Source organism: Puntigrus tetrazona, unplaced genomic scaffold (assembly GCF_018831695.1).
Source record: "Puntigrus tetrazona isolate hp1 unplaced genomic scaffold, ASM1883169v1 S000000746, whole genome shotgun sequence".
NCBI classification, from domain to species: Eukaryota; Metazoa; Chordata; class Actinopteri; order Cypriniformes; family Cyprinidae; genus Puntigrus; species Puntigrus tetrazona.
In genome coordinates this window covers 1,747,501-1,760,000 of record NW_025048355.1, presented here as the reverse complement: position 1 = coordinate 1,760,000, position 12,500 = coordinate 1,747,501, and the positions used below count along the sequence as shown (strand labels likewise).

The 12,500-nt window shown below is 40.7% G+C and overlaps 1 protein-coding gene and 1 long non-coding RNA gene across 2 annotated transcripts in view; one reads left to right on the top strand and one right to left on the bottom strand.

Moving 5' to 3' along the window:
* LOC122335275 overlaps positions 1-12,500 on the top strand; it is a 49,420-nt gene that overhangs the window by 7,318 nt on the left and 29,602 nt on the right. The window lies entirely within an intron of this gene.
* The window catches only part of LOC122335277, a 1,669-nt gene continuing 107 nt past the window's right edge, over positions 10,939-12,500 (bottom strand). Inside the window, exons 2-3 of the long non-coding RNA XR_006248945.1 lie at positions 12,252-12,444; positions 10,939-10,989 (exon numbers count right to left, since the gene is read on the bottom strand). This is a non-coding gene — a long non-coding RNA (uncharacterized LOC122335277). The remainder of the gene's footprint in view (positions 10,990-12,251; positions 12,445-12,500) is intronic.

Sequence of the window (12,500 nt, the reverse complement as noted above, 5' to 3'; positions counted from 1 at the left end):
GCCAATAGGAGTAACTGGGGATGCAAGAGGAAGCGGTCTGAAAGAGATGTTCGGGTGATCCAAAACACATAAAACCACAGCTGTCCAACTCGCTGCAGAATTAAATGTGCACTTCAGCTCACCTGTTTCCACCAAAACTGTCCGTCGGGATCTCCACAGGGTCAATATATATGGCCGGGCTTCTATAGCCAAACCTTTGGTCCCTCGTGCTAATGCCAAATGTCGCTTTCAGTGGAAATCTTGGGCCGCGGACAATGTGAAACATGTTTTGTTTTCTGATGAGTCCATCTTCACTGTCTTTCCCACATCCGGGAGAGTTACGGTGTGGAGAAGAAGAGACTGTCACATGCCCAGAGTGAAGCATGGGGGTGGATCGGTGATGGATCGGACTCTAAACTTGCTAGATGAGCGCGTCACTGCCAAGGACAACCGGACCATTCTGGAGGACCATGTGCATCCAATGGCTCAAACATCTTATCCTGACGGCGGTGGCGTGAATCAGGAAGATAATGCACCAATACGCACAGCAAGACTGATCACAGAGTGGTTCGATGAACATGAAAGTGAAGACGAACATCTCCCATGGCCTGCACACTCACCAGATCTAAATATCATTGAGCCACTTTGGGGTGTTTTGGAGGAGAGAGACAGGTAACGTTTTTACTCCACCAGCATCACGTAGTGACCTGACCACTATTCTGCAAGAAGAATGGCTCCAAATCCATCTGACCACTGTGAGGACATTCCCAAGACCAAGAATTATGTAGTGAAGTGAATCATAAAAGCTTATTAAAGTTGTTGTTTTTAAGTTCATCCGTCCATCAGTCCCTCAATCATTCTGTCATCCAATCAAGCATCCGTCCATCCATCTGTTCATTTATAGTGAACACTTTAAATTTTTACTACTGTGCTACTGTATGCTCATATATATATATAAAACGTAATAATAATTATATTTTTGTTAGTATATGTAGATTTTTCCTGATTCTGCTGTATGGTAATACCTTGCGATGGGGGAGGTATTTTTGCGATTCGAGGTGTCAGAATTCATCTTGGCATCCCAGGAATCCATTATCAGTAAACGGGCACGACTCAACTCCACGTCTGCGGCGTGACAGATTCGGCGTCCCTTTCGAGTGTTTACCTATCGCGGTGCTTCCCGGTCGCGACTGTAGCGACTCTTCGCCGACTGATGCGCTTGTTTTTAACGTGACTTCTCTGTTTACTTCACACATGCCGCTTGTTTTTCCGAACACTGAAAATACGGGTTAAGTGTGTTTGTGGCCAGTGCCACTCTCTCTGAGGTCTCTCGGTAAAGACGAAAAGGTTTTCGCGTAATGATAGGGATTAGCGTTTGTGTGTGCGCGCGCGACTGTCTCGTCCTCAGATCCGCGGGCTCATTAACACTTTCCAGCCCTCTCCTCCACGTGTGAAACAGGCCCATTGTTTAGCGAACAGAGAAAAGAGGGAGAATTATAATAAGCACTTAATAAAATCTCATTTAGCGGCGCAGAGGAACGTCCTCGAACGCCGACGTTACCGGTCAGTGGTCATCGTTAATTGCGTGTGAATTGGTGAGGGCCGTTACCGCGGTGCGCGTCGACCTGCTCAAAAAAAGCCCGTCGCTGACTTTGCAGAGATGTCTAAATTTAGGGCGCCGCCACGCGCGACGTTTCTGGCCCCCCACTGGGGCCACATTGGGCCCACTTCGCCTCACCAACAAACGAATGGTGGGCGACAGAAAGAGACAAGAGGGAAGCGTGCCTCAGTGACAGCTTGCTTTACCGAAGTGAACAATGGAAGTATTGTTCGGTAGGGGATCTGGCATGACACCTTCTTTGCGCTTTGCAGCATCTCGAGAGATCAACTTAGAAAATAGATTTCACTATGTGTGTGTGTGTGTGTGTGTGTGTGTGTGTACAACATGCATATGGACGTCTGCGAAACGCTGTCATTTTAAAGCTTTACTGAAAGACAATTCGACTTCAGTAGCGACGTAACTAAAGAAATGAACCACAAACTGGTACCAATATTAAAATTACTCTCATTGTTTTGATTAATTTTATTATAGATGTACAACATGCACTGAACTTGAATTAACTAGTAAACATCCCAGATTGTTTAGTACTAGTACTAGAACCGACTAGCATTGGAGCTTACAGAAGTATTAAATTGTCTTATTGGTGCTAGTATTACAGCTGACTAGTACTGAAGCGCATATTAGAACTAACCTCATTGTTTATGAAAATCCTTTGCCATAACTACTGTATTAACTAGTATTGATCTAACTAGTACGGCTGTGATTTGTATGAAGATCTGAGATTTTTTAGTATTAGAATTGTTTATATGTCTTGTTTTAATTGCTCTTGTTAGTACAATCACAATAAACATCTATATTTTATCGGTCGCCGTGGTTTTTTCCAAGTAAGACTTATCCCAGTCCCTACCTCTAAACCTAACCCTACCCAAAAATGTATTCCTTAAATCAGTGGGAAATGATTAACAAGGGTGTAGAAGCACCTAACCCTATTCATAAGCCTAAAACAGATATTTCCCGAAAAATGATCCCTCAAATCTGATTGGTTGATTAAAATGTTGATCCAGGATCATCTTGTACTTGCTGAAATCACGCTCACCATATCTTATCACCATAAGCACTAGTAAAGATCAAATTATCCATAAATTAGTACCAATTAAAACATTATTAGTACTAGTTTGAGTATTAAAGCTGACTAGTATTGAAATTTGTACTAGCACTAATCTTGTAGTGTTCAATAATCGTGTTATTGTATGGGCGGTTGGGATCACGTTATGTGTACATATCTGAGGTAGTTTTTTAAATTCGTATCAGTAGTAAAACTAACTAGTTTTGGAGCTTGTATTGGAGCTAATATCATTCTGTGCAGTTGTCTGCGGTTCACTGGTACAGATCAGTTTAGAGAAATATTGAAGATTGCTAACAAAGAACGCTTCTACAGCATGCATTCGTTTATCCAACGCAAACCTCAGCATTTACCGATAACTAACATAAATGCTATTGAATAACATGAATAAAGGTTAATAAATGCTGTAAATGTTAGCTGCATGCCAGCCAATGAAACTTGCTCTAAATTCTCATTTAACTAATCTTAACCAGCTTTACTTGACTAGTAGAGACGAGGTTAGTCGTGAAGATCTTCATGTAGCCATGCATTCACATGCAGGTTGTTTCTGACCCTCGTTTGCTGGCAACTAGTTAAGTTCCTATTATGTATAGTACTAGTTTAAGCACTCACTATTGTGGTTTTAACTAACCTTGCTTTATTTGCACAATGACAGCAAGCATAAAAAAAGTCTTTAAAATGATGCCTTTTCTAATCTCTACTAGTTTCGGTACTAATATTAGAAATCGCTAGTGCTAATTAGTTAATTTGTTGCCAAAAACTGACAACCACAGCATGTATTAAGCTTTAGGTTAAATTAAATTTCACCAGTGCATTTGGAAAAATTCACTTACACAGACATTATTAATGCAGCAGTTGATCGTTGCATGCATGCACGTTTCTCATCGAATTAAAGCGATTAACTGGCTTGACTCGACTAGTAGAGACGAGGTTAGTAATGAAGATCTTTATGCAGTCATGCATTCAGATGCAAACGCATGCAGGTTGTTTCTGACCCGTGTTTGCTGATGTCATCGCCGCAGGCCAGAGCACATCTCTCTCTCTCTCTCTCTCTCTCTCTCTCTGTCTGGGCAGATGCTCACCCCCCCCGCACACACACACACACACACACACACACACACACAATGCATGTTAGCTTTTGTGTGTCTTAATTGAGACCGCCACTCGCTTTAAAGAGCTCTTTAATACGTATTGAAACAGGGCAAGTGCTGGAGGTTAAATAGGTCTTAATACAGCCACTTAATCCGTTCATTACACTGGATCTCGGACTGGTCCAGGGGCCCGAGAGCGGGGCCATTAATTAGCATAGCCTCTGGGCCCCTGTAGTTAACATGAGGGGGAGGGCCGAGCACAAGAGAGGGATGGAGAAGGTTAAAGCGAGGCTCGGATCCTCGTTGAATGCGCTGAGAGCGGCCCAGCGGTGCCTCTTTCTATTCAGCGTTTGTTGTGCTTTCTGTTTGCTTTTCTGCTCCATTAGTTCGCTGAAGGAGAAGCGGGCCGAGCAGAAAGACTGGAGGTGGAAAATTAATGAAGGCCTGATTGAGGAGGTGGAGGAGAACATGGCCGGTTGATGGGGCTTTAAAGAGGATTGCGAAATAATTGATCGCTTTAGTTCTGTGGGTATTGATGGGGTTCGTGGGATTCAGGCCACAGGACCCGAAAAGCTGAGAAGATGTTTGAAACCTGGCGGAAAAGGTCTGTAGGAGAAATCAAATCTAAACAGCAGCTAGCAGGTCCGGGATAAATTTGGCACGTTGTGCAATTTTTTGCCATGCATTATTAGTGTGCATCGTCCGTGATTAAACAAACAAACAAATAAATAAAATAAAAAACACACAGTAAAAGAGCCACTTTTTTTTCAATAAAAAGTTATTTACACTAACTAGCAGGCCTATAGATTAAATATTTTAAACTTAAAAACTGACTAAACTGACCCGGACTTACTTTATTTTTTATTTCATTTTTTTGATGTTTAATTTTCTGTGCGTTTGGCACAAGCACGTATCATGCACGATTTTCAATAGTTTTATGTAAAGTCAGATCCCTAACTACAGAGTAGATTTATTTCTTCATTTATAACTATTCACACACCACGCACACATTTATTCCGCCCGTAAGCTTTTAGTTTATCACGATAACAATTAGTTCATTTGATCATGTGATCATTTTTGCTTTCGTAAACATATATCAGACCCGAAGGTTTGTCAGATGGAGGTCTGCTTTCTGACTGTTTAGTTGTGCAGAGGTTGTGCAAACGTTCTCTGGACGTCGATCAGCTGGTCCTGATCTCATGTTTGTGCGTCTCTCTCTCTCTCTCTCTCTCTCTCTTTCTCCCCCCCTCGGATCACTCCTCTCACTTTCTCTCACTGTATATTTTAGCACTTTCTCTTAAGACTCGACTCGCTTTAACAAACACGGCCAAAAATCCAGACGACTCGCGCAGAGAATTCTCTCTCTCCCTGTCGTTCAGAGCGGGCGAGTTGGAAGACACTCTCTTATCAGAGGAATTTCGCGCTGTATTTTTAATATGTATCTTTTAACACCTGTAAATGTCGTGTGTGATATTCCGGGTAACGAGTGTGTGTGTGTGTGTGTGTGTGCGTGCATGGTAATGAATTCTCAAACGGGGAAGTCTGTGTATGCATAAATGCATCATGGAAATGTGGCGGCGCTCTGCAGTATACGTGTCATGCGTTTGCGTGCTTCAGAGCTCGACGCCAGAGAGCCGGAGACATGTTTAGACAGCCTCGTTAGTCTTATTAATTAACTTTCTATTGAGAAAGCTGCGCAGAACTCCCAGCGACTTGCAGAACGTGCAACTACGTCTGTGACATCTCCAGCTTTTCTGCTTTCGAAAGAGCCTCTTTGCAATCTGTGCATGCATTCATCTGGGTGCATAATTATCGGCGGTATTTTAGTAACTGGGTCATTCTGAGGAAGTGACAGCTTTTCGGGCGTTTTTTTGGCGTTTCGCATTCATGCGTTTGGCAGATGTTTTAATGCAAAGGTGACTTTTATTGCGTCCGAGGTTTTTCGTTTCATGCACTTCCTCAGACTTCCTCGGCGTTGCAAGCCTTCAAAGGTATTGCCCGCAAACCACCGCAATATTCAGGTTTTCTCCAGGTTTCGTCCGCAGTGCATGTTTCTGAAAAAAAGAGCGGTTGTTTCTCTTATTGTGAGAACAGTGTATTATATCGAGAGCCTTTCTTCCTCTATAAAGAAGCTTTGGTGGAATGAAATGTTAACAGTTCTTCAACACTTCTTTATTTTTAAGTCATTGCATCACATTATTTACAGTCAATATTCTTCTTTTTATAAAATGATCAGAATTTTTTTTTCCTTTTTTGAGCCGAAACTATAGAAGCCTGTTTTTGCAATGGGCTAAAAAATGGTGATGTTTTACCGTACGTTTTTGCAAAAATTCAATCTAATATCAGAATCGTTAGATGCCAAAATTGCGAATCTCACAATTCTTTTCTTCTTAAAATTGTATATTTATATTGTGCATCTGTTTTTTTTTTTTTTTTTTGTATGAATTTAAAGAAAATACCAGAAATGGGAGATAAAAGATATAAAATTAGAATTGTGAGATTAAGAGCTCATAAACATCTTTTTTATTTTTAGATATCTCACAATTCAGAAAAAAGTCACAATCAATAACACACACACACACACACACACACACACACACACATATATATATATGTATATAATGCCACTCAATTAAAAAAAACAACAACAACAAAAACACAACACAATATATATATATATATATATATATATATATATATATATATTTTTTTTTTTTTTTTTACAGTCTTTATTTATTTTAACGAGCTTCCATGCAAATCCTGTATTTTCAGCTCATAGTCCAGAATATAAAATAGAAATGCTAATAAATACAAATTCTGTGCTGGGAGTGTGTTTCAAATCTATTCAGGGAGCATTTTTTCAATTAATTCCTATCTAATTTCACATGTTTGTGTAATTGTGTGCTGCAAAAATGCACATCGTGCGTGTGTGTGTGTGTGTGTGTGTGTGTGTGTGTGTGTGTGTGTGTGTGGGCACAGACAGTCACACGCAGCCTTCAGATGCTGTAAGAACACAGTAATTAAGGTTCGCCGTGATAACGAGTTCAACTCGTTACAGAAACACATCCAGCGTTAGACGCTGCCCAAAATCAGCCCAATTATTTCCTGCTCACCAGACACAAACACACAAAAACACAACAATATTCACTATCGCTAATGTGTCGGCGGATGGATTGAGATGTGAGGTATTAGTTTTGAGTTCCTCTCACACACACACACACACACACACACACTTCCTTTGTTCTGTCCACATGCCCAGACAGATTCCTCTCTATCGATCAGCGAGCGTGTGTGGATCAATCGCCGAGATCGATGTGTGATATGAGTGTGTGTGTGAGATTTTCACCTCCACATGTTTGAACAGAGATGCGGCGTGTTACCGCGGCGACCGTCTCTCTCACCTCTCCGTCCAGCATCACATCGGTCCGGCCGGCTTTTATCCGCACGCGCTCTCAGACGGATATGTGTTAATAGATACGCTGCCTTATTTTCTCACTCCGGCAGAGGAGAAGAGGCCGCGTGTGTGTGTGTGTGTGTGTGTGTGTGTGTGAGACAGGGGTCAAATCTGGGGCAGGGGGCACAAGTTCATGTTTGGGGGCGGGGTCCGTCTCTCAGGACCTCAGGGGGACGTTTAGCTGTGATTGGCTGATGTCACGAGCACCGCTTTCTGCTCTTTAGCTCCAGATGAGCAAACCAGAGCCTCAGCGACCCGTCTCACACACACACACACACACACACACACACACACACACACACGTCAATCTCCGCTGTTCACTTTTGGAGCTGAGTTTTACAAAATATAGGCATTCTATTTCGTTTCATTCTGTTCTGTTCTATTTAGTTCATTTTGGCCGTTTTATTGGCAATGCTGTTTTATTTTAGTTTTTCATTTTATTTTATATATTTTTTTTGTGTCAAGCAATACAGTTCTAATTCATTTTCCCGTTTTATTATTATTTATTTTTTGTGGCGAGCAGCACAGTTCTATTTTGTCATTTTATTATAATGTATTTTATTTGATAATTCAATACACAATTAACGATTTATCAACAACACATTTTTTTAATTTATTTATATCATTATGTTTATTACCTTTTCAGTTTCCTTTGTTAAATCACACATACATTAATATTAATATATCAATTTACCTGTGCAGCCCTAAAACACAGTTCCTAAATGTTTATTCCCTTCCATCGTATTTATTTAATTATCCATTTAAAATAAATACATAAATAAACATTTGATTTATTTATTAAAATACAGTGGTGTGGAAAAAGTGTCGGGGCCCTTCCTGATTTTTTATTTTTTTTTCTTGAAGGTTTCAGATCATCAAACTAATTGAAATGTTTATCAAAGACAGCACAATTAAACATGACATGCATGTTTTTAAATGAGGTTTTTTATTATGGAGGGAAAAAGCGTGCCGGTAGTGTGACGGTTTGGGGCTGTTTTGCTTCTTCAGGACATAAAATTCTTCTGTCTACCAAAAAACCCCGAAGGATCATCAGTTGGTGACCTCTAGCCGAAGCGCACTTGGGTTCATGATGTAAAACACACCAGCAACACCGAGGGGGGCCCAACCGGAGATTAGGTTTAGGGGGCAAATACTTTTTCACACAGGGCCACGTGGGTTCGGATTTAGTTTTCCCTTCATAATAAAAAGCGCATGCTGTGTTCACTTGCGTTATCTCCGAATAACATTTAAACTAGTTTGATGATCTGAAAAGGTTAAAGTGTGACAAACGTGCAAAAGGAATAATAAACAGGGGGGTGAACACTTTTTCACAGCCCTGTAAGTCGTGTTTGGTCTGTTTTATTTATTGGATCATTTTTTTATACCCGGAGCCGGCGGTAGATTTACAGCTGGATGTATTACTGTCAATATTTAGCGTGTGCATGCGAACGTGTGTTTAGCTGTGAAAACACCACAGACCACCGCAGCAGATCCGATCTCGCTGTTTCTCGTCTCGGCGTCTCACACACACAGGTGAGTGTGATCACAATGAGCCTTCGAGGAACCTTCGTGTCGCTGCATCAGGACCTCTCCCAGCCGCTCGGGGGAAAGGTTCGCTGGATCACACGGGAGGAGAGCTTGGCTCACGGCCAAAGCGGCGCCTGCGATTAAAACACACGAGCAGACCGATCACGTGACCTCAGATCAGCGAAGGTGAACATCGATCTGAAAGCACTTGACATTGAGAGACACAAGGTCGCCCCACACACACACACACACACACACACACACACACCTCCTGTGTAAGGTGTGTCTGTCCCGCTGTGGGTCACTCATCTGTACAGACAACAGATGCTTCATCTGAACGTCCACCTGTAACACACACTCTCTCTCTTTTTCACACACACACACACACACACACACACACACACACACGTTTACTCAGCGCTTCCATTGTTTCTGGTAAAACTGATCGTCATGCAGACTAAACTTGAAAGTGTCTGTTCGTGACCTTTAACCCCACTGAGCTGCTTCTGCGCTAGATTCTTCTGGGTGGTTGTTAGGGTAGGTTGTTGTTGTGGCTAAGGTGTTGGGTGTTTCCTGTGATGATTTAGGTCATCGCTAGGGTGTTGCTACGGTATTTCGTTTTTTTGTTAATTTATTGGAAAAGGATTTTTATATATGTACTTATTCCTTTAAATGATTGTGATTATTTTATTTTATCCAGAGCTATGGTGTTTCTATGATGTTTTGAGTGTTTGCTAGTACGTTGCTAGGGTATTTCTCGAAGGTTGCTAATGTGTTTGGGTGATAACAAGGGTATTCTGGTTGCAAGGATCTAGGTCATTGCTAGGGTGTTGCTAGGATGCTTGTGGTGGTTTCTAGGGATTTTAGTGTGATTAGTGTTTTGAGGTTCATAGGTGTTTTGGGTTGCTAGAGTGTTTTGGCTGATGTTCAAACTGGTTGCTAGGGTGTTGCTGTGATGTTTTAGGTAGTTGCTAGGGTATTTTAAGGGGTTTCCCAGAAGGTTACTGGGGCATTTAATGTAGTTTTGGGTATAGCTATAGCAACTATAGCAATAGTTGTTTGTTGATAGTTGCTAGGGTATCTTGGGTAGTTGCCATGATGTTTGTTTGAAATAGTTTCAAGGTGATTGTTTGGTTGTTATTGGGTGGTTGCTAGGTGTTTTGGGTGGTTGCTAAGGTGTTTTATTTCGATGGTTTCTAGGTGGTTGCTGGGTTGATTTGGGTTGGTGTCTAGGGTGTTTTGGGTGGTTGTTATGGTGTTTGTTTTAGATGGTTTCTAGGCGGTTGCTGGGGTGTTTTGGGTAGTTGCTATGATGTTTGTTTTAAATAGTTTCTAGGTGATTGTTTGGTTGTTTTTGGTGGTTGCTAAGGTGTTTGTTTTAGATGGTTGCTAGGTGGTTTCTGGGGTGATTTGGGTTGTTGCTAGGGTGTTTGTCCTAGATCTAGGTATCTAGGTGGCAACTGGTGTGTTTTTGGGTGTTTGCTAGATTGTTTTGGGTGGTTGCTAGGCTGTATTATTCAGATGGTTTATAGGTGTTTTCTGGGGTGTTTTTGGTGGTTGTTAAGGTGTTTGTTTTAGATGGTTTCTAGGTAGTTGCTGGGGTGTTTTGTGTGGTTGCTAGGGTGTTTGTTCTAGATGGTATCTAGGTGGTTGCTGGTGTGTTTTGGGGTATTTGCTAGGGTGTTTTGGGTGGTTTCTAGGGTGTTTGTTCTAGATGGTTTCTAGGTGGTTGCTAGGGTGTTTTGGGTGGTTGCTATGGTGTTTGTATTAGATGCTTTCTAGGTGGTTGCTGGGGTGTTTTTGGTCGGTGGCTAGGGTGCCAGCATTTGTAAGAGTGAAATGAACGTCCACACTCAGGTCTTTTGACTTGACCAACAACACAAGCTAAACAAAAGGCCAAAGAATATGAACAGAATGGAACAGAACAGAGCTTTAGGAGGTCACTCGCTCTTGCTTCCCCTCCAAACGGTGTCATATTTGGAGTGTTTGTAGTATCTGCTCTTCTGTCTGCTGGCGTCTCTCAGGGTGGCCTGATCTGCCCTACAGAGATGCATATGATTAGCTGGACCATTGGGCAGCTCGGCCAAGGTGCCACCCTGTGCCTTCGGCTGGCATCGACAGGGCAAGGGCAAGGGCGAAGGAGCCGTGCCAACGTGAAGCTGCAGCTGATGGCATCATGCCTGGCCGAGCCCAGCGGCCGCTCGCCGCTCGCTCCTGTGCCTCGTAGCGCTGCGCTTGTTTGCGGCCGGAGACTCTGCACACAACAGATTGAGGACAAATCAGGATTTTGAATCACGAGAGTCTAGAAATTCACAGATCTGTGTTTTTAGTTGTCACGCCGTTAGTGACAGACGTGTTTTATATCCGTTTAAAGCACTGATAGACGGTGCAGAATAAAGGCACTTCACCATGACGAGAGGTTTCAGAAGTTTTTAGTTCAGGCTGAGATCTTTTTACTCACAGCCTCAAGTGATGAAACACTGCAACCGTGAAATATTATTTTTAACAATAGTCAAATATATATTAACAATAAAAACAAAAAAATATATCTTGGTATTTAATGGACTTTCTCAGCTAGTTTTCGTCACTTTAGATAGTATTATATCAGCTGTTTTAAATTGTTTTACATCATGTGGCTCATCCAATATTTTTATATCAGCACTTTGTATTTCATGGCTATTTATGAACCTATAAATTCTTGATTATTGCACAAATATTCCAGTGAATCTGGGTTTGGAGTTTTGGTTGGTTTTATACAAAAATATGCCAGTGCATATCGTCTGGTCTAAACATTATGGTGTTTTAATAAAAAAATAAAGGCCTAAAAAAATACATGTTTGTGAACTTAAATTAAATTCTTTATATTAATAAATAAATTAGGATAAAAACAAAATGAATGACAATTAAAAATAGCATATTTTATTTAGAAGTAAACAATTAAAAATGATGTTATGAATTAATTTAAATATGAAATAAAATGATTTAATTAAAAACTTATTTACTCAATATTAACTAAGAATTTCCCCGATAAATTCTTAATTTGCTGCTTATTAATGATTGGTGTAACAGTAAAATGATTACAAAAGTATTACAAAAATTTTATTTTCATTTTTATATATATAAATATATAGGCTTTTAAGTCTATAAAGATTGAAAATACTTTATTCTAAATAAAAGTGATGATAATTAGAATAATAGAAAAATAAGACTTTTCTTGTATAACACATTATTATAATATAATTACAATTGTAATAATTAAAAACAAACTAATAAAAAAGCTTTTTAAATTAAAATGAAATGAAAATTGAAAATTACATTATTATAAGGAAGACTTAATTTTCATAAACGGACTATTTCTAATGCCTATATATTTTTTGCATATATGAGTTTTTTAAACGTGGATTACGCCTAAATTTCGAGCAGAGTTGTGTGAGATACGGAGCTGTAACACAGGCGACGCTGATTTGAGCTGTGATTCACAGACATGTAGCAGTGGATTAGTGAAGGTAAACGTACCTGAGTGAGAGCAGTGTTGCTGGAGGCACACACACACACACACACACACACACACACACTGCTGTCAGAGGGAGTGTAAGACAGAGCGAGAACGCTGTTCTTCTCCAGGACTGCGTTTCTTCACACCTCCCGCTCGAGCTCCGCGTGCTGCATCTGTTTTCTCTTTCAGGACGAAACGCGTCACGCGGTTTGTCTTTAAAACAGTGTTGCTTAATTAATACGACCGAAAGCAAGCGCAGCAAATGTTTC